A 27,777-nucleotide genomic window follows, 5' to 3' on the forward strand; every position below is an offset into this window, starting at 1 on the left:
GGGAGGTGGGTAGGCCATTCTGATCACCATCATCCTGGGAAGGGGGTTGGGTGTGGGTAATGGGGTGGGATGAGCTGTCCTTGAGGTGTCTGAAAAATGTCAGGACAGACCAAGAGCCAGAAGGGGTGTAGGGACAGGCTGCCTTGTGGTTGGAAGGTGGGAGGGCGTGGATGGATTGCTGGGGTATCTGTGCTCTACACACTGTTCTTGTTAATTTGATTTAACTGTCATGTATGAGTTTATGTTACTCTTTCCTTTCTGATAAGATAAGGTGGGATTTGAGTTTCGTCCTCGTTACCCTGCTGACTGTTTTCTTGGAACTGCTGTTTCTTGTTCATCATTAACTGTTTGTTTGTATTTTGTGTCTTTCGATAAAATTAAACAATTTAACCAGAAGTTTTGAATTTCCTCAGTTCAGGGGACTGATTCCAAGCTGGCTGGCCACACAGCCAGTATACTGTGGGGAAGAGAGTTCCCTTGTCCAAGGAGACATTGCCTTCCTTTGTTTTTGTGTTTTTGGTTTTCTCTTCTTTTACTGGGCTGTATTCAGCTGCATATGTAGCCACAACCACCTCCGGTGCGGACGGCCCACTGGCCATCGTCGTTGTGGCCCGCATGTACAGGAAGGCCATATTTTCCCTGAAGATCGAGCAGGGTGTCCACCTGGACATGGAGAAGGGGCTTACCATGGGCGGGATATTTCTATCCATTGACCCAATGGAGCTCACAGCCCAGAGGGTTGTGATTTCCAACATCTCGCCCTTCATTGCCAGTAAGCTCCTCCTTCCCGTCTCCAAACCCTGAGGAAAATCCTATCAGCTGCTCCTGCTCAGACTGGAGGACGCCACTTTCAAACATGTGTACTCTCTCTGGCGCTGGGTGTTCATTTGCCTGGCCCGGGAGGAGGTCACCGAGGGCTCCTTTACCCTCCTCCACGACGGTGCGGCCTATCGCGTCTTCTGGATGGCGTGCAGGGCCACGAGGTGGGGCACATCAGAAAGAACTACCCCACCCAGAAAACTGCCCAGCGCACACCGACAGTCACGGGTTGCACTGCCACACCTGCTCCCCTCCCTCAAAGACAAAATTGAAGTCTCCGTCAGTAGGGCCTAAGCCAGGGGCTGCGAGTGCCATGGCCTCTGGCAGGGAGACAGAAGAGTGTCCGACCAGACAAAGGGGGAGAGGGAAGATAAACCTCACAGAGCCTGTCCTTGTGGATGTATCCACATGCCACCCCCTCGGAATTGGATCCCCGCCCTGCCCCACCCTGGCGCAACAATACCCCTGTGGCTGCGCCTGCATCATCCCAACGTGGGAACCCTGACCCCCGGCATCATGTATCTGTGCCTGGACCCTGCCCCGATGTTGACCCCCAGGGCCTCCTCCGTGCCTGACCCTTGCCCTGTGACACCTGCCCCTGGGATCCCTGAGCCCAAACCCTGCCCCACTCATCCGGGCCCTAACTCTGACCCCGGGGAATCTGCTGCTGCCCCACATCCAGTGGTGGCTGTGCCTCTGGGCACTGGGCAGGAAATGGCAGGTCCTGGCTATCCCCACCCTCACCAGACCCCCTACCTTCCCCCAGGCAATCAGGTTCCTGAAGAAGCTGGGATGGGGGAGGAGCCTTGGGGGTGCCCCCATGACCAGCAGGGCGGGGGGGGGGGGGAGGGGGGGGAGGGCGAGCGCATGTAAGAGGCAGCATCTCCTTGGGGAAGGGGTGCCGCTCCCGGTGGCATGCCTGGGGCACTGTCCCTCCCCAAGTGATGAGCCGGTGCCGCCTCCTGTCTTTACAACACACCGTGGCCTGACCTATCCGGGGCTCCAGGGGTTGCAGCAGATTCTTCTGCTGTCACCATTCCACCAGCCCTCAGGGATGAGCCAGAGCCCCATGTCGGCTGCGGTGTCGGCTGTAATGATTCTGATCCTGCTGGCTCATCGAGCGGTGGAGGGGAGGACGGTGTTTATCCTCACTCCTCCATCCCAGACTGTTTCTCCGGGTGCCCTGGCCCTGGGGGAGGACCTTTTTCCTGAGGAACCGGGCATCCTGGTGCCGGGAGAGGGGCCCCGATCGACCGTCGCCTGACCTCGGGGCATCCCTGGATGAGTGCATTGAGGGCGTTCCCACCGGTGACCCTGGGGGTGGGGTCACTGCCGCACCTGGCCCCACTCTCATAGTGCGGGAGGGTCCAGTGACCGAGTGAGACTGCCCAGAAGAGGGTTTGGGCTCTGTGCTGGGCGCCAGGAATGACGGGGAGTCTGTCTCCAGTGATGTTTTTGACTCCCAGGTGCCCCTCCACTGAGCTCCCCCTCACCCCCTCGGGCACCTTTGGGAATTTATTGAGGAAACTCGCAGTCACCTGGATAGAGCCCAATTGGCACTTGACCGCTGGAGCTCCTTCGAGCTGGTTTACTGGTCGGCCCAGGCTACTCGCCAAGCACCTGGGCTGGACATTAACGAGCGAAAGCACATCAGGAACCTCCTTGGGGAGGGCAAGGGACTCCCAGTAAATGTATATAGTTTTAATTGTATCGGTGACGGTTGCACAATACTGCTGACAATGAAGATTACTGTAGCCAGCCTCAATATCAGCGGCAGCAGGCAGTCACAGCGCAGATTCCAGACCTTCCCAGTCCTTTAGGATGAGAAGTATGTGGTGTTCTTCCTGCAAGAAATTCGCACAACCCCGGGAGACAAAGCCACATGGCTCTGGAGTGGCAAGGTGGGGGGGTCTACATGAGTCACCTCACCCGCAGATCTGGCGAGGTGGCTGTCTTATTGATCTCAGCCGGAGATCTTGGGGGGCAGGGAGCCCTACGCTCCCATAGTCGGACCGAGGTAAACGCATTTTTACAGAGAAGTATCCGCTCATCTCGTCGCCATCGACAGTGGTTGTCCTCGGGAGATTTTAACTGCATCCTTGAGAACAAGGGCCATGGTGGTGTCTGGTCTGGTTTGATGTCAGGGAGGAGGTTGGGGGTTGGGGGGATTTGGTCAAGTCCTTTGACCTGCTGGACGTCTGGCAGAAACTCCATCCTGACTCCATTGCCTTCACCTTCGTGAGGCCTGGAGTCGGAGTGTCCAGAATCGACCGCCTGTACGTTTCGCGGGCGTACGCCTCCTGTTTTCCGAAGGCCTCCACGCGGCAGGTGTCGTGCACGGACCATCACCTGGTGTGGGTGGAGCTCCTTCTGTTCGGCGCCAGGCTCGGGTTCGCGTACTGGCACTTTGACAACCTGCTGCTGGAGGACGAGCGGTTCCAGGACTCATTTCATCGTTTCTGGGCCGGCTGGAGAAGGAATCGGGGAAGCTTCCCCTCCCTGAGGCTATGTTGGGACGTGGGCAAGGCTCATGTCTGCATTTTCTGTCAGGAGTACGCGAGGGGGTGGACGAAGAGGCGGAAATTCAGGATCGGGGAGTTGGAGAAGAAGATGTTTGACCCGGAGTCATGTCCCGGTCAGCGTGACGTGGACCTGGCCCTGCATGGGGTGTACAAAGAGGAGAAGGCCGCACTCTGAGACCTACAGCTCGTTGGGTCCCGGGGCATGTATGTGAGGTCACAGACCTGGCTCCTCCAGGATCTGGACCATGGCTCTCCCTTCTTCTCCTCACTGGAAAAATGAGTAGACGGGGCACCTGTGCAGCTCCTTGTGCTGCTGGCCGACAATGGGTCCCTTGTCTCGGATCTGGAGGGTATTGGGGCCCAAATTCACTCCTATTACAGGCTCTGATCTCTCCGGATCTGTCCAGCAAGGATGCTCGCAGAGTTCTGTGGGAGGACCTGCCGCACATCAGCCCGGAGAAAGCCGGAAAGCTCAACGTTCCCATCACTCTTGAGGAGCTGACCAGTGCCTTCCACTGGCTCTTCAGGGGCAAGTCCCCCAGTACTTGACGGGCTGACTGTGGAGTTCTTCAGGGCGTTTTGGGACATCCTGGGGTAGTTTGTTGCCCGGATCTGACTTTTGTACACTGCTGCAGAGTGTCTGTTTAAAGTTAACGGGTCCCTGACGGTGCCCCATTGCTTCAGGAGAGGAGTACGTCAAGGCTGCCCACTGTCCGGCCAGCTGTATTCCCTGTGCATGGAGCCTTTCTTGCGCCTCTTGCGAAGGAGGTTGTCGGGGCTGGTTCTGCGCGGTGCAGGCATGGGGGTGGTCCTCTCGGCCTACACCGACGACATGCTCCTCACTTTCACTGACCCGGCTGACCTGGGGAAGATGTGCGAGTGCCAGGCCATGTACCCGGCAGCGTCTTCCGCCAGGATCAATTGGGCCATATGTTCTGGACTACTGGTCGGTCTGTGGCGGGTGGATTCTCTGCCGGAGGAGTTACGGGGATTCAGCTGGAGTACCACCCATCTCCTCTACCTGGGGGTCTACCTCAGCCCGGCTGAGGAGTCCTGGCCGGCAAACTGGCAGGAGCTGGAGGCCAAAGTCTCGGCTCGCCTAGGCCGCTGGACAGGACTGCTCCGAGTGCTATCTTACAGGAGTCGAGTGCGAGTCATAAACCAGCTCGTAGCTGCCATGCTGTGGTACCGGCTGGCCCCTTTAGTCCCTCCTCCTGGCTTTGTCGTTGACATCCAGAGAATGTTGGTTCACTCCTTCTGGGACAGAAAGACGCACTGGGTGGCTGCACAGGTTCTGGGTCTCCCTATTGAAGAGGGTGGTCAGTCGCTGGTGTGCGTTCACACCCAGGTGGTGACCTTCCACCTTCAGACCTTGCAGTGATACCTTTATGTTGAGCCTCCTCCTCGGTTGTGTGCCCTAGTGATTGTTTTTTCCGCCAGGTGCGTAACCTCAATTACGACACGCAGCTCCTGCTCATTGACCGTGACAGTTTGAAGGTTGCTCTCAGGACGCTGCCTGTCTTTTACCAGGACCTGATCACTGTTTGGAACATGGTCAAATTGCATCATGCCTACCCTCTGGCAGGAGTAGCGGCTGTCATCAGGGAGCCATTGCTCAGGAATCCGCACCTCCGTACTCGTGGGTTCGAGTGGCTGTCGGAGGGGAGGGCCGTGGCGGCGAGGGCGACCAGGATCGGGGACGTGCTGGGTGCCGGGGGCCTGGGCTGGACGCTGCCGCAGGACATAGTGAGCAGGGCAGCGGTAGATGTCCGGTACGTGGCCACCGCCATCCGACGCCTCAAAACGGCAGTGCTCAGACCCGAGATCGTGCACCAGATGGAGGATGCTCAGGTGGGATCCCGTCCACGCTTACCCCTGCCTGGACAGACTTTCACATTGGCCCCAGGGTCCCGTACTTCCCCCAGGAACCTGTGCCCACAACCTGAGTCGCCTCCGGAATTTTAGTTTTGCCCATTTTAGGGATGTATCATGGAGGGCCCTGTATCGACTGCTGCTGCACACCGTCCACCTCTTCTCCCACATCCACCGTCCGGACACGCCTTGGCGTACCCATTTGCCACCGGGCGGTGGGGATCCCCAGTGGAGGGCTCTCTACACAGGAGTCCTCCCCCTTTCTCTCTGGGATCTGGGGTGGAGGGTGCTGCACGCTGCAGTCCCCTGCAACCGCAGATTGCGGTGGTTCACGGACTCCCAGCCCAACTGCTTGTTCTGTGGCGCTGTGGAGTCCATGGACCATGTATATACATGGGGTGTGGGTTTCTACACTCCCTTTTTGACTTTCTTAAAAACCTCCTTTTATGTTTTTGGTTGCACTTCAGTCCCATGCTCCACGATGTTGTGCCGAACATTTTTCTTAGCTTAAGCATCTATCCATGTACCTATCCAATTGCCGGTTAAAGGTCACCAATGATTCTGACTCTGCCACTCCCACAGGCAGCGCATTCCATGCCCCCACCACTCTCTGGGTAAAGAACCTACCCCTGACATCCCCCCTATACCTTCCACCCTTCACCTTAAAGTTATGTTCCCTTGTAACACTCTGTTGTACCCGGGGAAAAAGTCTCTGACTGTCTACTCTATCTATTCCCCTGATCATCTTATAAACCTCTATCGAGTCACCCCTCATCCTTTGCCGTTCCAATGAGAAAATGCCTAGCACTCTCAACCTATCCTCGTATGACCTATTCTCCATTCCAGGCAACATCCTGGTAAGTCTCCTCTGCACCCTCTCCAAAGCTTCCACATCTTTCCTAAAGTGAGGCGACCAGAACTGCACACAGTACTCCAAATGTGGCCTTACCAAGGTCCTATACAGCTGCAACATCACCTCACGACTCTTGAATTCAATCCCTCTGCTAATGAAAGCTAATACACCATAGGCCTTCTTACAAGCTCTATTCACCTGAGTGGCAACTTTCAAAGATCTATGAACAGAGACTCCAAGATCCCTCTGCTCCTCCACCTTACTAAGAACCCTACCGTTAACCCTGTATTGCGCATTCTTATTTGTCCTTCCAAAATGGACAACCTCATACTTGACAGGGTTGAACTCCATCTGCCACTCCTCAGCCCAGCTCTGCATCATATCTAAGTCTCTTTGCAGCCGACAACAGCCCTCCTCACTATCCACAACTCCACCAATCTTCATATCGTCTGCAAATTTACTGACCCACCCTTCGACTCCCTGTTCCAAGTCATTAATAAAAATTACAAACAGCAGAGGACCCAGAACTGATCCCTGTGGAACTCCACTTGTAACTGGGCTCCAGGCTGAATATTTACCATCTACCACCACTCTCTGACTTTGACTGGTTCTCTATCCAACTGACCAAATTTCCCACTATCCCATGCCTCCTGACTTTCCGCATAAGTCTTCGGGCACCCGGTACAGAGGAGGGAGGGCAGGTCTGAGGACCTCCTTGTGGGTCTGCTCCTGGGCCTGGGCCTGGCCAAACTGGCCATAAACAGGTCCAGGCAGCGGGCAGTGGAGGGGGTCGTTAGGGCTGATTGCCTGCCCCTCTTCCGCGGTTACGTCTGAGCCCAGGTGTCCCTAGAGAAGGAGCACTGTCGACCAACTTCCTCGAGCAGTTCAAGGAGAGGTGGGCACTGCAGGGCGTGAAGTGTTTTAATTCCCCGCTCCAACTCTAAATTGACTTACTCCCTGCACTCCCCTTCATTGTTTTTGATTACCTAGGCATTGCCCTGTAGGAGAAGGGCACTGCTTGTCACTGGCCACTTGGGTGTTTCCTTTCTTCCTAGTCGTGGAAAATGAATAAAGTTTTTCTGCTCCGTTGTTTTTTCATGGTGTCCTACACCTGCACACATATGGGTGCTGGGGAATAAATAAGCACTACTGCTATTTGGCAGTAGTGGGGTTATTAAACAAATATAACCAGGGAAATTGTTGACTGTTCTTTATTTTGTAGTTTTTAAATAAAATATGATATAACCTGGAAAAATTTATAGAACCAGGAGATTAGATTCTCCTGAGTTCAGGCAACTGACTCCAAGCTGGCGAAAAAAACCAAGAGATTGTTGACTGTTTTGTATTTCTGTGCAGTTTTTAAATAAAATATGATATCAGGAGATTAGAATCTCCTCAGTTCAGTCGACTGACTCCGAGCTGGCTGGTCCCAGCCAGCGCACTGTGTACACATAAATAAAACATGACTTGGTGACAGGATATTGTCCTCTGTGCATTTATTTCAATATCAATGCTGAACCTGATGAAAAAGAAGTTCTGGTTTTTGCTTGATCAACATTGCTTATCATGCATTTGGGTGTGGCCCTTAAAGTGACAGCTGAAATTTTTGCCAGCTTGATGTGTCAGCTGACCAGTCATCAATATGAACGGACTGGGGGTGAATCGCCGTGCTTATTCACTCTGTAATGAAACTCTGCAATCTTTTTGTACCTTTATAATAAATCAGATTTGGAAAGCAAAGATACATTTCATTGAATTAAAATCTTTGTGAAAAATGTGTTGCTGATATGCTATTACTTTACTATATCACATAGAAGACTAAAATCAGTTCAGCTTAGTCCAATGTATCCCTAATGAAATCATCAGCAAAGCTTATTTATTTTCTGTACATCAGAATTTGTGAATACAATGTCAAGCAGAAATGCTGAGGTTTAATTGCGTATTGCTTAATCTTAATTGAAGTAACATTGTAAAATGAAAAGTTTCAAATCCCAATGTTCATATAAGAAATATAAATATAAGAAATTGATAACTCTGGGGCATGATTTGTGGGGCACTAGTCTTTGTTCAGGGCACGTTGCAAAGACATAAAATGAGTCTACTGTTGATCTGAATGGTAGTTCTTTCTTCCCCAGCACTGTCCTCAACTTGTTAATAGTACCAAATAGCTAGACACACAGTGGGAAACCAGGGTAGCATTGTTGCAGACAAAATTATGTAAAGTCTCTCCGAAAGGATGCTTGTCTCTTAAAGAAAAGCTTTATAAAATGATGGCTTCAATGGAAATTAGTCATTAATTAGCACAGAACTTGGGCATTGCTGAAAAAAGCCACATTTAATGGAAGCTTTTCATCTTTCACTCATTGGGATAGTTTTCAAGAGCTATTCAAGAGGAAAACAACATTTATGCTGCATGAGGTGAGTGCTGATTGGTTGACAAATGAACTTTTTTATAGATATTTTTATTGAAAGAGAAAGATTTTATATAAAATTACAGAATTACAATCATAATAAACCAACAAAAACACTACTATATATATATAAAACAAAAAAGAAAAAACCAACAAGAAACAACAATACAAGCAAAACACAACTGTACTCATGTGCAAATGAACAAATCCAGAAGAAGGTGTAACCACCATCTTCTTCCCTCAGCTGCTGTTTGTATGTTGTTAGGGTCTCCTGCAGGGCAGGGATAGCAATGCTGAAGCGTTTGAGTTCATGAACAAAAAGAGCAATTCTTAGTTCTGGACTATTGTTTTCCTCAATACCCATGAGAATTTGTACATTCCAGGTTCCGAGATTGAGTTTGACTTTGGTTTTCAGGCCATAGGTAGATGAAGGTTCTGGATGTGGTTTTCCAGCCAGGATGGAGATGGAACAGACTATTTATAGGGCACCTTTTCGAGCCCTTTTACTGTGTGGGATGAATAAAGTATCTCCCGAACAGAGCTGCTCAAACATGAAGAAAGATACTGAAAGCTCCTGCTCCAATTCTGAAATTAGACTAGATTACATTCCCTACAGTGTGGAACCAGGCCCTTTGGCCCAGCAAGTCGAAATCGACCATCCAAACAGTAATGCAACCAAATCCATTCCCCTATACTTACCCCCAGCTAATGCACCTAACTCTACGGGCAATTTAGTATGATTCCTGAAGAAGGGCTGATGCCCGAAACGTCGATTCTCCTGTTCCTTGGATGCTGCCTGACCTGCTGCGCTTTTCCAGCAACACATTTTCAGCTCTGATCTCCAGCATCTGCAGTCCTCACTTTCTCCTCCAGCAATTTAATATGGCCAATTTACCTGACCTGCACATTTTTGGACTGTGGGAAGAAACCGGAGCACCCGGAGAAATCTACGCAGACAAGGGGAAAATGTATAAACTCCACGCAGTTGCCCGAGGCCGGGACCTGGCGCTGTGAGGCAGCAGTGCTAACCACTGAGCCACCATGCCCCTCCATTGCACTAAAAGCAACTTAACTGAATCAAACTTCACCGCTAATATGCTGGTTCAAAGTTGGGACTTCCAGATCTCTCAATCCTGCCTATGTCACCTCTTGCTGATCAACATGGTGCATGTGTTGTGCGAGTGGGGTGATTGAATTCCTTTAGATAGATGCCTTGGTGGGTAGGTCTTTTAAATTGAGAATGCTGTTGTGCATCAGCAGACACATGTTTAGCTGCTTGGTCTCTCGACATCAGCAAAGGAGCAGTAAAGGTGATAGATCAGACAGGAGGGTGGAGCGGATAGGTGGGAAGGAAGATGGATAAATGGGACGAGTCATGAGGATGGTGCTGAGCTGGAAGGTTGGAATGGGGTAAGGTTGGGGGAGGGGAAATGAGGAAACTGGTGAAATCCACATTGATGCCATGGAGTTGGAGGGTCCCAAGGCAGAAGATGTGGCATTCTTCCTCCTGGCATCAGGTGGTAGGGAGTGGTGATGGAGGAGGCCCTGGACATGCATGTCCTTGGCAGAGTGAGAGGGGGAGTTAAAGTGTTCAGCCATGGGGTGGTGAGGTTGATTGGTGCGGGTGTCCCGGAGATGTTCTCTGAAGCACTCTGCAAGTAGGCGTCCTGTCTCCCCAACGTAGAGGAGACTGCATTGGGAGCAAAGGATGCAGTAAATGACGTGTGGAGGTGCAGGTGAAACTCTGATGAATGTGGAAGGCTTGGTTGGAGGTGAGGGGGCAGATGTGGGCACAGGTTTTGCAAATCCTGCGGTGGCAGGGGAAGGTGCCGGGAGGGGAGGGTGGTGGGTTGTTGGGTGGCGTGGACCTGACCAGGTAGTCGCGGAGGGAACGGTCTTTATTGAAAATGGATAGGGGTGGGGAGGGAAATATATTTCTGGTGGTGGGGTCCATTTGGAGGTGGCGGAAATGGCGGAGGATGATGCAATGTATACAGAGGTTAGTGGGGTGGAAGGTGAGGACTGGGAGGGTTCTGTCCTTGTTGTGGTTGGAGGGGTGCAGTTCGAGGGTGGAGGTCCGGAAAGTGGAAGAACCAACAATCTGTTCTGGTCCACCCATATGGATGCGAGAGTCAAGAAAGCACAATGTCTCCACTTCCTCTGCACGCTAAGGAAAAGCAGCATGCCCACAAAGACTCTTGCCAATTTTTCTAGCTGCACCATAGAAAACATCATGTCTGAGTGCTTCACAATGTGGTATGACAACTACTATTTCCAAGATCACAAGAAACTACAACGAGTCATGAACATAGCCCAGTCCATCACACAAACCAACCTTCCATACTTCATCAATACTTCCTGCTGCCTGAGGAAAGCAATCAACTTAATCAAAGGCTTCTCCCAATCTGGTTACACTCTCTTCCACCTTCTTCTGTCCACTCAAAGGTATAAAAGTTTCAATACACAGACTAAACAGATTCAAGTGCAGCTTCTTCCTCGCTGTTGTCAGACCTTTGAATGGACCTCCCTAATGTTACTGTTGATCTCTCTCCCTCTGTCTGCACCTTCTCTGTGGTTGTAACACTATATTCTCCAATCTGTTCTGTTATCTGATACAATTTGTATGCTACTGTCTGCCTGTAGAACATGGAAAACAACACTTTTCACTGTATCTCAGTACATGTGACAATAATCAATCAAATCAAATAAAATAAAGTCAAACATGGTCCTTGACAAAAGATAGATCTAGTTCAAGTGGTAAGAAAACCTCAATGACTGAGGATCTCCCTCCTGCTGCAGCCTTCCATTGCTGGGCATTTCTTGAGACTGTGGAAGACTGCACTGATCCAGGTGAGATCCTCCGTGAAACTCAATGAAAAAGACACTTTGCCTATTCAACCTAGGTTTCAATGTGAGGCAAATAGAACCATGCTTTGTAATTATATTGGTGATCTTTTGTGAAATATGAATACTTCATGCTTAATATTGTTATATATACTGTTGGCCAGGGGCTGCTCACACCTAAGAACAGAAAGCTTGTGAACTGAAGTTACCCGAGCCTCAGCCACTGGCTTGGGCTGACAGATCAGCTCTGAGGAAGCAAGCGAGAAGAATAATGAACTAATCCTCAAGGTGTCCTTGAAGTGAGCTGAGAGTGGGAAGACACCAGTGCTCACATGAGCTGATGGCCAATAAGAACAAGACACCACAGTTTAGGAAGATAAGGAAAAAGGATAAAAATGAAGGATTTCAGTGTGCCATTGGTGAAAATTCTGCAGAGCGACCTTCGCAAAGTGTGGAACCCACAGTTGAAAGTACGGAGAAAATCTTGAAGAAATGCCTGGCCATTCTTGTCTATCAGCTTGTACTTTTGTTGACTGTTCTGAGAACATCAGCTTTAGTGGGTTGTGCATTTGAAGCGCATGCTCGCTTGTTAACATTTTCCGAACCAAAAGCTGTGAGTTGTATGGCGGTTTTAACTAAACGAATAAAGGTATTGGTTGGTTGATGCACACTTGACTGTTGGCTGCTTTGTGCCAAGCCAGGAACTGTTGTCAAGTGGAGTAACTTTAATTAGCGCCCAATATGGAGTTGTCAACAAGAAGCGGTTTTACTGCTGCAACGGACTTGAACTGCTTCCTAAAAGAAAACATCCAGCCTGGGGCCCTCTTTGGGTGCTGGTAAGGAGAAGGAGTGAAAATAAACATAAAATTCCACTGAGGCTAACAGCTGTTTCAGACAGAGGCAGTAACTTGAGGACCGTTGAGTCAGCAGGTACTCGACTCCAGCCTGATTAGCACAGCACAGACAGAACAAAGGTCAGGGGTCAAGTTGGACGTAATCCAGGATGACAAAGCAAAGGGAACCTCTGGGTCCTGGGGACTTGAGTTGCTTTTGACTGGTGGGGGCTCCTCCAATTGTATGTAATGGGCAAGTGGCCACAATACAAGGAGTAGGCTGGTCACACCAGTGATGAGGGGAAAACCGCTGGGGAAATCCCTTTGGACAATTAAAAAGTTGCAATAGACTGTATCAAACTGTCTGTTGAAGTTCTTGGCAGAAAGCCCGCAGCACAAGCTGAAGCTTTGAGCCAAGATAGCTGACCTTCGAAAGGAGATAAACAGGCTCACACAGACAAATAAATATGAGGAGATATTTAAATAATGAGGAAAAAAGGGATATTGAAGAAACAGTATAGTGATGTAAAATCGGCAATGACCGTGCTACAGAGAGCAGCACAGGGAAATAAAACCAACACTGGAAATCATACAAAGTGTTTAAAGCAGATAGATAAGTTATAAAGCCAGCTCGCCATTCTGAGATGAAATATGATGCTGGAGGTGCCGGTGTTGGACTGGGGTGGACAAAGTTAAAAATCACTCAACACCAGGTTATAGTCAATGAGGTTTATTTGGAAGCACTAGCTTTCGGAGCGCTGCTCCGTCATCAGGTAGCTGTGGTGCAGGATCATAAGACGCAGACTTTATAGCAAAAGATTACAGTGTCATGCAACTGAAATGATATATGGAACAAACCTAGATTACTGTCAAAGTCTTTCATCTTTTAGAGTGGGTTGTAGGTTTTGGTTCATTAATATGTAAATTCCAGAACTTGTGTTTCGTCACATTCTCGAGATAACTTAAAGTTTTAGAAAAAAAAAGTGATGTCTCAACTCAGACAATGCATTAAAGGTTAGAGCTTGTCTCTATCCCAATCTTGAGTCAGACTGGTTCTACTTGCAAAGTTGGAATTTATAAAATGTTACATGGATTGACTGCCCGCAGATTGTGTACTTTTGAGCAAAATAGAATGTGTCTGCTAAACAACTCTGCAAAGGCAAATTCACCCCATAGACTTAGATGTGTATGTGTGCATGCACATGAGAGAGAAAGAGTGTGAGTGTGTGCATGTGCATGTGAGTGTGCATGAGAGAGTGTGTGTTTGCATATGTGCGTTCTGGATAGAGTGTGTATATGAGTGTGATGGAATATTGGTCTGTGAGAGTGTGTGTGTGTGTGTGAGTATGCAGGGTGTGTGTGTGTGTGTATGAGAAAGAGTGTGTGCATAAGAGAGGGTCTGCGTGAGGAAGTGAGTATGTAAGAGTGTGTGTGAGTGTAAAGCGTAGTGGGGTCAAAGAACAGTCTCTGAGTTGAGTGCTCAATCCAGATAAAAAGGGGATCAGAACAAAAGAACTTCCATCAGCCTACAAAACCAAGAATCTCAAAAATAAAGAACTGTTCAGCTACCAGTGTTAATGACAGTAACCTTCACAATAACAGCAATAATGTTCAATTATCTGCGCTTTGCAAACAATTAGAGACTGATCTGTAATTTTTTTTTAACTTCTGTTAGTTTTGGGGCGGCACGGTGGCACAGTGGTTAGCACTGCTGCCTCACAGCGCCAGAGACCCGGGTTCAGTTCCCGCCTCAGGCGACTGACTGTGTGGAGTTTGCACGTTCTCCCCGTGTCTGCGTGGGTTTCCTCCGAGTGCTCCGGTTTCCTCCCACAGTCCAAAAGATGTGCAGGTCAGGTGAATTGGCCATGCTAAATTGCCTGTAGTGTTAGGTAAGGGGTAGATGTAGATGTAGGGGTATGGGTGGGTTACGCTTCGGCAGGGCGGTGTGGACTTGTTGGGCCGAAGGGCCTGTTTCCACACTGTAAGTAATCTAATCTAAAAAGTAATCTAATCTCTTATTTCTAACCTATGTTGCAATATTAATTCTTCTTAAGTTTAATAAGGAATAAATTCACTCTTTTTGTTAATTCAAGAAAGTCTGGTTAAATTGGCCCCTATTAAAACTCAAGTTCATTTAGGTCTGGGTCAAAACTATACACCAGAGAAGGGATCCTTTTAAAACTATCCTTGTCGTAACCAATTGAGGAGGTAGATGAATAACTAAGGGGTGTCAGTTCAATCTTCCTCATCCAGTTAACAGTTTGTGGTATCTCGTCTGGAACTATAACAAACAGGGGAACCTTGCATTGAATCTGGTGGTGATATAGATTAGATTAGATTAGATTCCCTACAGTGTGGAAACAGGCTCTTCAGCCCAACCAGTCCACACCGACCCTCCGAAGAGTAACCCACCCAGACCCATTTCCCTCTGACTAATGCACCTCACACAATGGACAATTTAGCATGGCCAATCTACCTGACCTGCACATCTTTGGAGTGTGGGAGGAAACCAGAGCACCCAGAGGAAATCCACACAGACACAGGGAGAACGTGCAAACTCCACACAGGCAGTCGCCCGAGACTGGAATCGAACCTGGGACCCTGGTGCTGTGAGGTAGCAGTGCTAATCACTGAGCCACCATGCCGCCAGCATAACGTCTTCTCAGTTCGAACAGTTTGAAAATTTCTACACAAACTCTCACAGCTTCAAGGTTTCACAAACAAAAGCTCTTTTGCTCGGATGACATTGCCCTGCTGATGGCATGAAAATGAAACCTGATTCTTCTGAAATAAATTCAAAATAAACTATCAGTGTCCCCTGACCATTTGTCATAAACTCAGCAGTGTACACATTTCAGCAATTAAAATCACAGATATCTGTGAGGCACTTCCTAAGTCACATGTTGTCTTGGAAATTATAGTCTGAATCGTATGTCTTTTTGACCAAGTTTGAGTTGTATTCTGTCTTTTGGAGGGTTTTTCTTGTGCAAGCCTGAGCAAGATATCTCACCTTGTCTGACCAAATTTGCCTCACTATTTACTTCGCCTCCCTCTCATGTCTGATTTCCTTCCATCTTACCGTGCATTGTTCCCACAACAACTCACCATTCTGCAGATATCCACGGAAGCACCCGAATTCCTTGCACCGGCGCCATCTTTTAAAGGCAACTGTTCATCTCGACAAGTACAGAGGAACCTCGATTATCTGAATGATACGGTGGGGAGCATTTTGTCGGTTAATCGACTGTTCGGATAATTAAATGCCAGATTATGAGCGGCATGGTGGTTCAGTGGTTAGCACTGCTGCCTCACAGCGCCAGAGACCCGGGTTTGATTTCCGCTTTGGGCAACTGACTGTGTGGAGTTTGCACATTCTCCCCGTGTCTGCGTGGGTTTCCTCTGGGTGCTCTGGTCTCTTCCCACAATCCAAAAATGTGCAGGTTAGGTGAATTAGCCATGCTAAATTGCCCGTAGTGTTAGGTGGATTAGTCAGGGGTAAATATGGGGGGGTGGGTTTTTCTTCGGAGGGTCGGTGTGGACTTGTTGGGCTGAAGGGCCTGTTTCCACACTGCAGGTAATCTAGCTGAAAGAAATAATCGAGGTTCCTTTGTGTTAGTAATCCTCTCACTAACAATGTCATGATACAGCAGCCACAAAACCATATGGTACATAGCTGGCATGGCTGACACTCCCTTACACATGCAACCCAATTCACTCACCCTAGTTACTGTTTAAATATCGTGCTACCCATTTTATCTGTCTGAGCATTCCTTGTGATCAGCCTAGTTAATCAGTGCGACAATGTTCCCAGTATCCACTGAAATCCAAAAGCTTGTCATTGTCCTTTAAGGGACTATCATATTCTAGCAACCAGTCAGACAACTACAAGGGTACAACAGAGTGTTACAAGGGGACATAAATTTAAGGTGAAGGGTGGAAGGTATAGGGGCGATGTCAGGGGTGGGTTCTTTACGCAGAGAGTGGTGGGGGCATGGAATGCGCTGCCCGAGGGAGTGGTAGAGTCAGATTCATTGGCGACCTTTAAGCGGCATTTGGATAGGTACATGGATGGGTGCTTAATCTAGGTTAGAAGTTCGGCACAACATCGTGGGCCGAAGGGCCTGTTCTGTGCTGTATTGTTCTATGTTCTATGTTCTAAGGATAAACATGAGCATTTACTTACGGAAAGCAAAAGGGAACAAAGCTAAAACCCCACAATACCAACTAGATTTTGGCATCATGACCAAAAATTGTTTTGTCATCAACAATTGTTGAGTCCTCTTTTCTTCTGTGGGAACCAAGTATGAATGAGATTTTGTCTTGCTTGGACAGTGTCAGCTTCCTCCTCCTCAGCGTCCTTCTCCTCCTCTTTGGAAGACTGCTGTCATTCCCCCCAGTTCCTCAGCATTTGGCACATTGACTTGCTGCTTGTTCCAATTGTGCAGAGCACGACATGCCAGAGTGATGCAACACACTCTGTCAGGACTGTACTGAAGGGACCCCAGAGACCCTGAGATGTATTGAAATGTATCTTCAACAACCTATATCTTGCTTCACCATGGCCCTTTTTGAGGCACAGACAGTACTTAACATTCCATTTGCCTCAGTCAGGGGGTTGTGCAATAGCATCACGAGCCATGGTTGCAGTGGGTATCTCCTGTTTCCAAGTCATCAGTCTAATCAGGCATCTGGACCATCAAACTCATCAGTACACATACATGCTCCAGGATGAAGTATTCATGGACACTACCAGGGCAGCAGGCATGCACCTCCAGGAAGTGGGAATGGTCGCAGATCACCTGAACAACCTGGAGCTTCTTCCTGTTGATGAATTCTTCAGCATTTTGAATTGGTCCTTTCATTGTCACATATGTACACCATGTCGGGGGGGTCGGGGAATGCCAGCTATATCCCTGAATCCGATTGCCTCAGCTGCAGCACTGAACTCATCATTAGGAAACAAAACAAACTAGTGTGGTCTCACACAGTTGACACTGGTCACTGTCCTGATACATTTGTCAGCGCATGATGGAGAAAATTTACACAGGTCATCTGTTGCTCCATGTAAGGAGCCAGTTGCATTGAGCTTCAAGTGCTGCAGTGATCTTCATAGCCACCAGGAGAGGGTTAGTAATCCCACTCCTGCACACCTCAGATGCCATACCAGCATTCAGCACAGTTCCACAATTCTGTTCTGGAACGTACAGAGCCTGTCTCAGGACTGTGCCTTGCTCATCCCAGGAACTGGAGTCAGGGTGAGCACTATACCTCCTGTGCACACCTGCCTCCTGAGGGGGCCTGTGGTTATGAGCTGTCCCTGAGCTCATTTCCTTTTGTTCTCCACTCTTAGCCTGCTCCTCCTTCACATTCTTAGGTAGGCAGCCACAGCAAACAATATGTCACCAGTAGCAGGGCCCGTTACTCAAAGCAAAAGAGTTTATAGACTTTAGAGCAGTCATTGATGGCATTCCCCACTTGAGCACACTTCATGAAGCATGTTGTACCTGAATAAGGAGTTACACGTTCCCATTGTACATTCACATTCTGCCTCAGCATATGCAGCAACTCGGTGAAGATATTGCACTGGCTGAGTGACGACCACATGTTATAGTAAAGGGGTTGCCTGCAGTCCAACAGCACGCTCCCAACATTGGGCAAACATCAAATGCTAAACTTCACACCACATTTATAACACCTACATGAAAGGTGATGCATCAACCTTGTGTGGCTGACACAACGACCCTTTCAAATTGCATGGTTCGTGATTCCTCTTCAACCAACAATGACCTTTTGCAGCATTATTGCTGCAAACTTTATTGTTATTGAGATGCTGAAGTTCAACTTGCAAGCACTTCTGACATGACTCACAGCAACAGGATCCCTTACTGACAACTGTCCCCACATTGGATGGAGGATTAACTGTCACCATGTTTACAGACATGTCCATTAAGTTGAATGAACTTGCACTGTGTTTGCCACGCAGGGAGCTGGCACATGCTGTTGGTGTTAGATTGATGAGGTGAATGAATTGTCATTCAGCAGACACCCCTCCTACCACAGGACAAGCAGTCTGTCTGTGATTCTGCACAAAAGAGCTCCTCAAAATGACAGCCTTTGGCTCTGGTTGCAGTGCCAATACGCTGACAAATGAAACATGGCATGACAAGGCATGGGTACTGCAAGTATTCAGGTAAGTGTAAAGTGAGAGAGCTCGAAGAGAGCTGATGGATTGCCGTGAGGAAGAGTTCCAAAGTCACACAAACCTCATAGAAAAGAAATATCCTTAGCTGTCCTGAAAGGAACTTCGGTAATCTTAAAACAAAGCAGGAACACAAAGTAAAACACAAACATGTCAGCTGTGATCTTTTTGAATGGTGGAGCAGGATCAAAGGCTAGATGGTCTATTTCGAGAAGGTTTATTACTTCGTATGCTTGTGTGTTTATTACATTTTATATAACTGGTTAGAGTTCAGAGTGTGGTGTTGGAAAAGCACAGCAGGTCAGGCAGCATCTAAGGAGCAGGAGAATCGACGTAATCAGGTATAACTAGTTAGGGTTTCAAGTTTAGAAATAATGCTCAGTGATAAGGAAAATTGGACTCACTGCTTAAATCAGTTATCACAATTAAATGACACTCAACAATAATTTATATTAATTAGACTCATTAGTTGAATCAATAAGATCTTTAAAATCTGATTAGATCCCTTTTAGATTAGATTAGATTACTTACAGTGTGGAAACAGGTTCACACTGACCCTCCGAAGAGCAACCCACCCAGACCCATTCCCCTACATTTACCCCTTCATGGGCAATTTAGCGTGGCCAATTCACCTAACCTGTACATTTTTGGACTGTGGGAGGAAACCGGAGCACCCGGAAGAAATCCGGGGAGCAGGTGCAAACTCCACACAGACAGTTGCCTGAGGGTGAAATCGAACCCAGGGTCTGGTGCTGTGAGCCACCGTGCTGCCCCAGTCTTTTAGAATGGGGTTTACATATTAATCAGTTGAGACCTGCAGCATGGTGGCTCAGTGGTTAGCACTGCTGCCTCATGGTCATGATAAAATTGGAACAGCACGAAACAAGAATAATTTTATTTTTGCACAGGGTTCTCCTTCTTCCTGACTAATGTTCTCCCGTCACATTGTTGTGCAGAAACACTAAGCAGAAGCTCAGTGTTTTCTTATAAAGCAATTGAATCATTTGGAACGGATGGAAAAAACCTGGCTTTTGGGGCTCTGCCAGTTCTTTGAAAAAGTTGTCTAATTAATCCCATTTTTGAAGTGTCTAGCCAATTCTTGTTTGAAATTATCAATAAATCTGCTCGGTTGACCTTTTAGTGTCTACTCTTTAATTTTAGTGGAAGTTTACCTTTGAAACACAGAATGCCCTGTTAAGTTACACAGGCATAATATCTCCTCAGCATCTAACTTGACACGATCTAGGATAGAATAGCCTGCTTGATTAGCTTCTTGGCCCATGGACCCAACCTTTCTCACATTGACATCTTGCCGGCACAGAATGGACTATCTAGTGGATATATTGCAGCACCTTCTTCCCCTTCAACTCCACCAGCAAGGACAGCAATACATACGAAATAACCTCACCTCTAGATTTCCCACCAAGTTAAACAACATCCAGACATATGACACTTGTTAATGAAATTTCTACTTGTCATCATTGTGAAAATGCCATTGGCCGAAGGTCTATAGACATTTCAGAAGCTGGACAACTTAACTGAAAATGACAATGGCAAACCCGGTTCTGTTGACTCTGTCATGCTTCCTCAATGACAAAATTATGAAAGCTGTCCCATTGGCTATTCAAGCAACAGCCTGACATAGTTATAGTTGCTGAATCAGACCTTACATACAGTAACCCAGGCACCACCATCACCATCCCTGGGTACATTCTGTTCTCTCTGCAGGATGGCCCCAGCTGATCAGAGATGACAGCACAGAGTTACACAGTTGTGAAGGAGTTGCCTTGGGAGTCCTCAATATTGGTTTTGGACCTCATGAAGTTTCATAGTATCATATCAAACATGGACAAGAAAGTACAAATCATAAAATCATAGAATTCTATAGCGATTTGACCCATCGTGCCTGTATAGACTCCAGCTAGTCCCACTCTCGAGTCCTGTCTCTGTAGCCCTATGAGTTCATCCCTTTCAAATACATTTCTAACTCTCTTTTTGAAACATCCTATGGAATCCACCTCCAACACTCTCCCAGGAACTGCATTTCAAATCAACGCTGCTAGTTAGCAGCTAGGACCACCTGTCGGCTGATAAATCGGTGCTCCTCTATTTTAACCTCTACCCAGAGGAAGCACTGAGAGTTTCAAGGCCACAGAATATACTCTGGTTCTGGGATTTCAGTGTCTATCATCAAGAACTGTTTTGTAACACCACTTGATTCAACCGCTTGAATCCGAAAGTATATAGCTACTGCATAGTGTCTGTGGCAAGTTTTGAAGGGCACAACAGCAGGGATAAATCTAATTGACTTTGTCCTTGCCAGCCTAGCTGTTACAGAAGCATTCGCCTTGATAGTGTTGATAGGAGTGACCACTGCATAGTCCTTGTGGAGACAAAGTGCTATTTTCACATTGAAGAAGCCCTCAATGGATCAGGATCTGTGGTATTGTGCTGTGCTAAATGGCCAGATTTCCAACAGATCTAGCAACTCTAACCTGGGCATCCATGAAGCTCTGTGGGCTGTCAGTCACTGCATAACTTTACTTAGCCAGAATTCGGAACTTCATAGCTTGGTATGTCCCTCATTCTAAGGTTACAAGAAGTCAAGACATTAACCCTGAGTGCACAGTTTGGGAGGACATACCAGGACCAGCACCAGGCATGCCTTAAGATGAAATGCTAACCTCATGATGTTAAAACGCAGGACAATTTGCAGACCAACAGCATTATAGACATGGCTAAGTGATTCAACAACCAATCGATCAGATTTAAGCTCTGCACTCCTGTCCCATCTAGGGATGAATTGTGGTACAAGAGCAAGAAAGTCATGTTGAACTTGGACAAGATGCTCATTAAACCTCAGCTTGAGTATTGTGTACAGTCTGGGTGTGACGTTATAGAAAAGATGTGAATGTATTGGAGAGCAATGATTTACCAGAATAGTTCCCAGGAATGAGAAACTTCGATTATGAAGATAGGTTGACGAGGTTGGGACTATTGTCCTCGGAGAGATGAAGGCTGAGATGAGATTTAATAGAGGTTTTCAAAATCATGGGCAGACTGAATAGAATAGGTTGGGAGAAGCTGTTCCCACTCATAAAAGAGAAAAGAACTAGAGGGCACATCAATTTAAAGTGATGTGTAAACATGGCAAGGATGATAAAAGGAAAATCATTTTCAAACAGCAAGCAGTCAGGTTTGGAAATCCTGTGGAAATTGAAACATTCAAGGTTGCATTAGATGATTATTTGGATAGAAACGATGAGCAGGGGTATTGGGAAAAAGCAGGAGACCGGCACTAGGTCAGAGAATCTGTGGAGGAATGATAAGCCAAATGGCATCCATCTGTGCCATAATAGTTCAATGATTCTGTGAAGTTACAAACCATCCTGACTTAGAATTATAAAGCTGTTTCTCCAAAATTGTGAGTCAAAATCCTAGATTTCCCTTCCAAACAGCACTGCTGCATTCCCTGATCCCCCAGGACTGCAGTGGTTTCAGAAGGCAGCAAATAGTAATTTCCTCAAGAACAATGAGTGACGAGCAATAAATGCTGGCCTGTTTCATTACATCCACATCCCATGAAAAAATATAAAGGACTTGGGGAAACCAAGGATGTACCATAAATGTGGCCACGCTCGTGTTGCCATAATCTTGGATTAAATAAAAATAATTAGTCAGTGCACTAAGTATAGGAGTTGGGAGGTCATGCTGCTGCTGTACAGGACATTGGTTAGGCCATTTTTGGAATACTGCATTTAATTCTGGTTTCCTTTGTATAGGAACAATGTTATGCAACTTGAAATGATTCAGAAAAGATTTACAAGGATGTTGCCAGGGTTGGAGGATTTGAGCTATAGGAGAGGTTGAATGGGCTGGGGCAGCGAAAGAGGCAATATTTTCACACAGAGAGTAGTCTATGTATGGAATGAGCTGTCAAAGGAAGTGGTGGAGGCTGATGCAATTGCAACATTTAAAAGGCATCTGGATGGGTATATGAATAGGAACGGTTAGGAAGGATATGGGCCAAATACTAAGTAGTGTTGCGGGTAGGTAGGATAGTGAAGATGGTGTTTGGTGTGCTTGCCTTTATTGGTCAGTGCACTGAGTAAAGGACTTGTGAGATCATGTTGCAGCTGTACAGGACATTGGTTAGATCACTATTAGAAAATTGTGTGCAATTCTAGTCTCCTAGCTATAGGAAGGATTTTATGAAACTTGAAAGGGTTTGGAAAAAAATTTACAAGAATGTTGCCAGGTTGGAGGATTTGGGTTATAAGGAAAGTTTGAATAGGTAGGGCATCCTAGAGTGTCAGAGGCTGTGGGATGACCTTATAGAAGTTTATAAAATCATTAGGAGCACGGTAGGTTAAATAGACAAGGTCTTTTCCTCAGGGTGGGTGAGCCCAAAACTAGAGGACATCGGTTTAGGGTGAGAGAGGAAAGAATCTAAGGGGCAAATTTTTCATGCAGAGGGTGGTGCATGTATGGAATGAACTGCCAGATGAAGTGGTGGAGGCTGGTACAGTTACAACATTTAAAAAGCTGAGGTGGGTATATGAATAGGAAGGGTTTAGAGGCACGCTTAAACACAGGTGAGGTGCCGGAGGACTGAAAGGTTGCACATGTTGACCAAGAAGGGAAGTAGGGATATTCCGGGTAACTATAAACCAGTGAGCCTGATGTCAGTGGTGGGAAAGTTGCTTGAGAAGATACTGAGGGATAGGATCTATTTATATTTAGAAAAGAATGGGCTTCTCAGTGATAGGCAACGTGGTTTCGTGTGGGGAAGATCGTGCCTTACCAACTTAATAGAGTTCTTTGAGGAAGCAACCAAGTTGATAGATGAAGGAAGGGCTGTTGATGTCATATACATGGACTTTAGTAATGAGTCTGATAAGGTTCCCCATGGTAAACTAATAGAGAAAGTGAAGTCACATGGTGTGCAGGATGTTCTAGCTCAGTGGATAAAGAACTGGTTGAGCAACAGGAGACAGAGAGTAGTAGTTGAAGGGAGTTTCTCAAAATGGAGAAAGGTGACCAGTGGTGTTCCACAGGGGTGTTGGGGTCACTGTTGTTTGTAATATACATAAATGATTTGGAAGAGGGCACTGTTGGTATGATCAGCAAGTTTGCAGATGACACAAAGATTGGTGGAGTAGCAGAATGCATAGGGGACTGTCAAAGAATACAGGAGAATATAGATAGAGTGGAGTGTTGGATGGAAAAGTGGCAGTTGGAGTTCAGTCCAGACAAATGTGAGGTGATGCATTTAGGCAAGTCTAATTCTAGAGTGAATTATACAATGAATGGAAGAGCCTTGGGAAAAGTTGATGAGCAGAGAGATCTGGGAGTGCAGGTCCATTGTACCCTGAAGGTTGCTGCACAGGTAGATAGAGTGGTCAAGAAGGCATATGGTATGCTTGCCTTCATTGGACGGGGTATTGAGTATAAGATCTGGCATCTGCAGTCATTGTTTTTACCTATAAGATCTGGCAAGTCATGTAAAGATTGTATAAGACATTGGTTTGGCCACATTTAGAATACTGTGCACAGTTCTGGTCGCCACATTACCAAATGAAGTTGGACGCTTGGAGAGGGTGCAGAGAAGGTTTATGAGAATATTGCCTGGTATGGAAGGTGCTAGCTAGGAAGAGAGGTTGAGTAGGTTTGGTTTGTTTTCATTAGAAAAAAGGAGATTGAGGGGGGGACCTGACTGAGGTTTACAAAATCATGAAGGGTATTGACAGGGTAGATAGAGATAAGCTTTTTCCCAGGTGAAGGATTCAGTAACGAGAGGTCACACTTTCAAGGTGAGAGGTGAAAAGTTTAAGGGGGATACACGCAGCAAGTACAGAGGGTGGTAGGTGTCTGGAATGTGTTGCCAGCAGAGGTATTAGAGGCAGGCATGGTAGATTCATTTAAGACGCATCTGGACAGATGCATGAGTAGGTGGGGAGCAGAGGGATACAGATGCTTAGGAATTGGGCGACAGGTTTAGACAGTAGATTTGGATCGGCTCAGGCTTGGTGGGCCAAAGAGCCTGTTCCTGGGCTCGAAATTTTCTTTGTTCTTTGTTCTTTGGATATGGGCCATATGCTGGCAAAAGGGACTAGATTTATTTAGGATATGTGGTCGGCATGGATAAGTTGGACTGAAGGGTTCCTTTCTATGACTTTATAAGGTTCCAGAGAATGGCAGAGGAGTTAAACAGATATTTTGCATCAGTCTTTATGGCAGAAGAGACTTTGAACATCCTATTAATGCTGAAGAACATGGAGGAGGAACTAAGTACAATCACCATCACTAGAGACGTAATATTAGACAAACAAATGGGACTAAAGGCAACTAAGTCCCATAGCCCTGATGGTTTGCATTTTATGATTCTAAAAGAAGTAGAACAGAAATAGTGCATTGGTTGTAATATTCCAAAAAATCCTTGGAATCATAAAGAAGTGCCAGAGAATTGGAAAACTGCTCATGTGAGACTCCTATTCGAAGAGGAAGAGAGGCAAGAAGTGGGTAATTATAGGCTGATTAGCCTAATATCTATTGTTAGGACAATAGTGGAATCATTTTTAAGGAAATAGTAGCAGCACATTTAGAAACTCTTAATCTAAACAAATAGAGTCAACATGCCTTCATGAAAGAGAAGTCAAGTCTGATGAATTTATTGGAATTTTTCTAGGGAGTTTCAATCAGAGTGGATAGACAGGAACCAGTACATGTGTTGTATTTGGAATTCCAGAACATGTTTGACAAGGTACCACTCAAAAGCTTAAGCCATTAGCTAAAATCTCATGGCGTTATGAGTAGTATGGATGGATAGAGAATTGACTAATGGGTAAGTAACTGCAAGTGGCAATAAGGGGTTCTTTGTCAGGTTGGCAACCTGTGATCAGTGGGGTTCTGCAGAGATCAGTGCTTGGGACTGTGTAAAACAGTTACTACTGAGGCCGTTGTATTCTAGTCAAATTTGCAGATGAAACAATAAGTGAAAAGGGCAGGTTGTGAGAGGGATAGATTGTTTCATTTGGTGACCTGTAACCACTGGAGTTTCACAGAGATCTGTGATGAATTTTCACCTGTTTACAATATTGTGGAAGCCATTTTGTCACATATTAATATGTGGCAACCATTTTGCCTTACATTCAGTGCCTGCCCTGTAGAAAGCTTGTTTCCCATGCCTGCCTGAGAAGGTTGGCCCTGCGGCAAATTCCTTGCTTTGCATGAAGCCACTCTTTTCTTTGCAAGGACCTATTGTATGCCAACACCTGCTTATCAACCACTAACCGACACTCTCCAGACGCTACATGACTGGAGCTAATGCTGGGCAAGTTGTCTTATGCCTGTCCATTATTCTGTAACTAACAGCCTGTTAACTGTTAGCCGATTGTAATCTATAAAATCTTGCAACTATATGTATTCCATTGGAGTGACTTGGGACAATCCAATTGAGCTGGTCTCCTTGTTTCTTCCTGCGATATCACAAATAAATGTGTCAATACACAAGGCTTGAGTGACGCTTTATTTCTAACTTGGACTGCTGCGAGCGAGTCACCCTCTGAATAACTTACTTCTTCCCTATATATATAAAACTACCATGGAGGAAAGAACTAGATTAGATTCCAATAGGGTGGAAACAAGCCCTTTGGCCCAACAAGTCCACACCAACTCTCCGAAGAGTAATCCACCCAGACCCATTTCCCTCTACTAATGCACCTAACACTATGGGCAATTTAGTGTGGTCAACTCACCGGACCTGCACAATGTTGGACTGTGGGAGGAAACCCACACAGACACAGGGAGAATGTGCAATCTCCACACAGACAGGCACCCAAGGCTGGGATCAAACATGGGACCCTGGTGCTGTGAGGCAGCAGTGCTAACCACTGAGCCACCATGCCATGAATGTACTGGAGCCAAATTTGTTGACAAAACGAAAGTAGGTGGAAAGGCAAGTAGTGAAGAGGATCCAAAAGGTTTACAGAGAGATATCGATAGGTTAAGTAAATGGGCAAAAAGTTGTCAAATGGACTATAATGTGAAGCTATTTATTTTGAAAGGGAGAACAAAAAATAAGTATTATTTTGATGGAGACAAGCTACAGAAAGCTGCAACACAACCAGACTTGGGGGAGTTCTTGAACATGAAACATGGAAAGCTCCCGTACAGATGCAGCAGATAATCAGGAAGGCTCATGGATTGTTGGCCCTTATTTCAAGGGGGTTGGGGGAGGTAAGTAGAAAAGTCTTGCTGCAACATTACAAGATGCTGATGAGACCACATCTGGCTTACTCTGAGCAGCTTTGATCCCCTTATTTAAGGAAGGAGTTTCATTGGAGGCTGCTCAGAGAAGGTTCACTAGGAGGATCAGCAAAGGCTAAACGGGTTGGGACACTACTCAGTGAGAATTTATACATATAGGATTCCTCAGGGTCTTGACAAGGTAAATGATGAGAGGTCATTTCCCTCATGGAAGAGTCAAAAAGCAGAGGGCATAGTTTCAGAATAAAGGGGTGCCAATTTAAGACTGACAGGAGGATGAATTTCTTCCCTCAGAGGATTATGAGCCTTTGAAACCCTTTGTCATATTGAGCTGTGGGGGCAGAGCCCTTGTGTATTGTTACAGCTGAGATAGGTAGACTGTTAATCAGTACAGGAATCAAAAGTTGTGGAGGAAAGGTAAGAAAGTAAACATGTGGAACTTCAGATCAGCCATGATCCTACTGAATGGTGGAGTAAGGCTCAAGAAGCTGAGCAGCCTACTGCTGGTCCTATTTGTTGTAGTCTTATAGTCTAACCTCTATGTGGAACCTTATCAATTCTCATAAACCATTTAGAGTCATGCAGTCATGAGCTGTACAGCAAAGAAACAGACCCTTCAGTCCAATTCATCCATGCTGACCAGATATCCTACACTAATCCAGTCCTATTTAGAGGCATAGAGTCACAGAGATTGATAGAATGTAAACAGACTTTTTGGTCCAACTCATCCACGCCAACTAGATATCCTAAATAAATTTAGTTCCATTTGCCAGCATATGGCCCATATCCCTCTGGACCCTTCCTATTCATATACCCATCCAGATGCCTTTTAAATGATGTAATTGTACTAGCCTCCACCATTTCCTCTGTCAGCTCATTCCATACGTGCACAACCCTCTGCGTGAAAAAGTTGCCCCTTAGGTCCCTTTTAAAGCATTAGGCTGGGGTGGCACAGTGGTTAGCACTGCGGCCTCACAGTGTCAGGGACCTAGGTTCAATTCTAACCTGGGGCAACTGTCTGTGGAGTTTGCACATTCTCCCCATGTCTGCACAGGTTTCCTCTAGATGCTCCAGTTTCCTCCCACAATCCAAAGATGTGCAGGTCAGGTAAATTGGTCATGCTAAATTGCCCATAGTATTTAGGGATGTGTATGTT

Source organism: Chiloscyllium punctatum, chromosome 8 (assembly GCF_047496795.1).
Source record: "Chiloscyllium punctatum isolate Juve2018m chromosome 8, sChiPun1.3, whole genome shotgun sequence".
NCBI classification, from domain to species: Eukaryota; Metazoa; Chordata; class Chondrichthyes; order Orectolobiformes; family Hemiscylliidae; genus Chiloscyllium; species Chiloscyllium punctatum.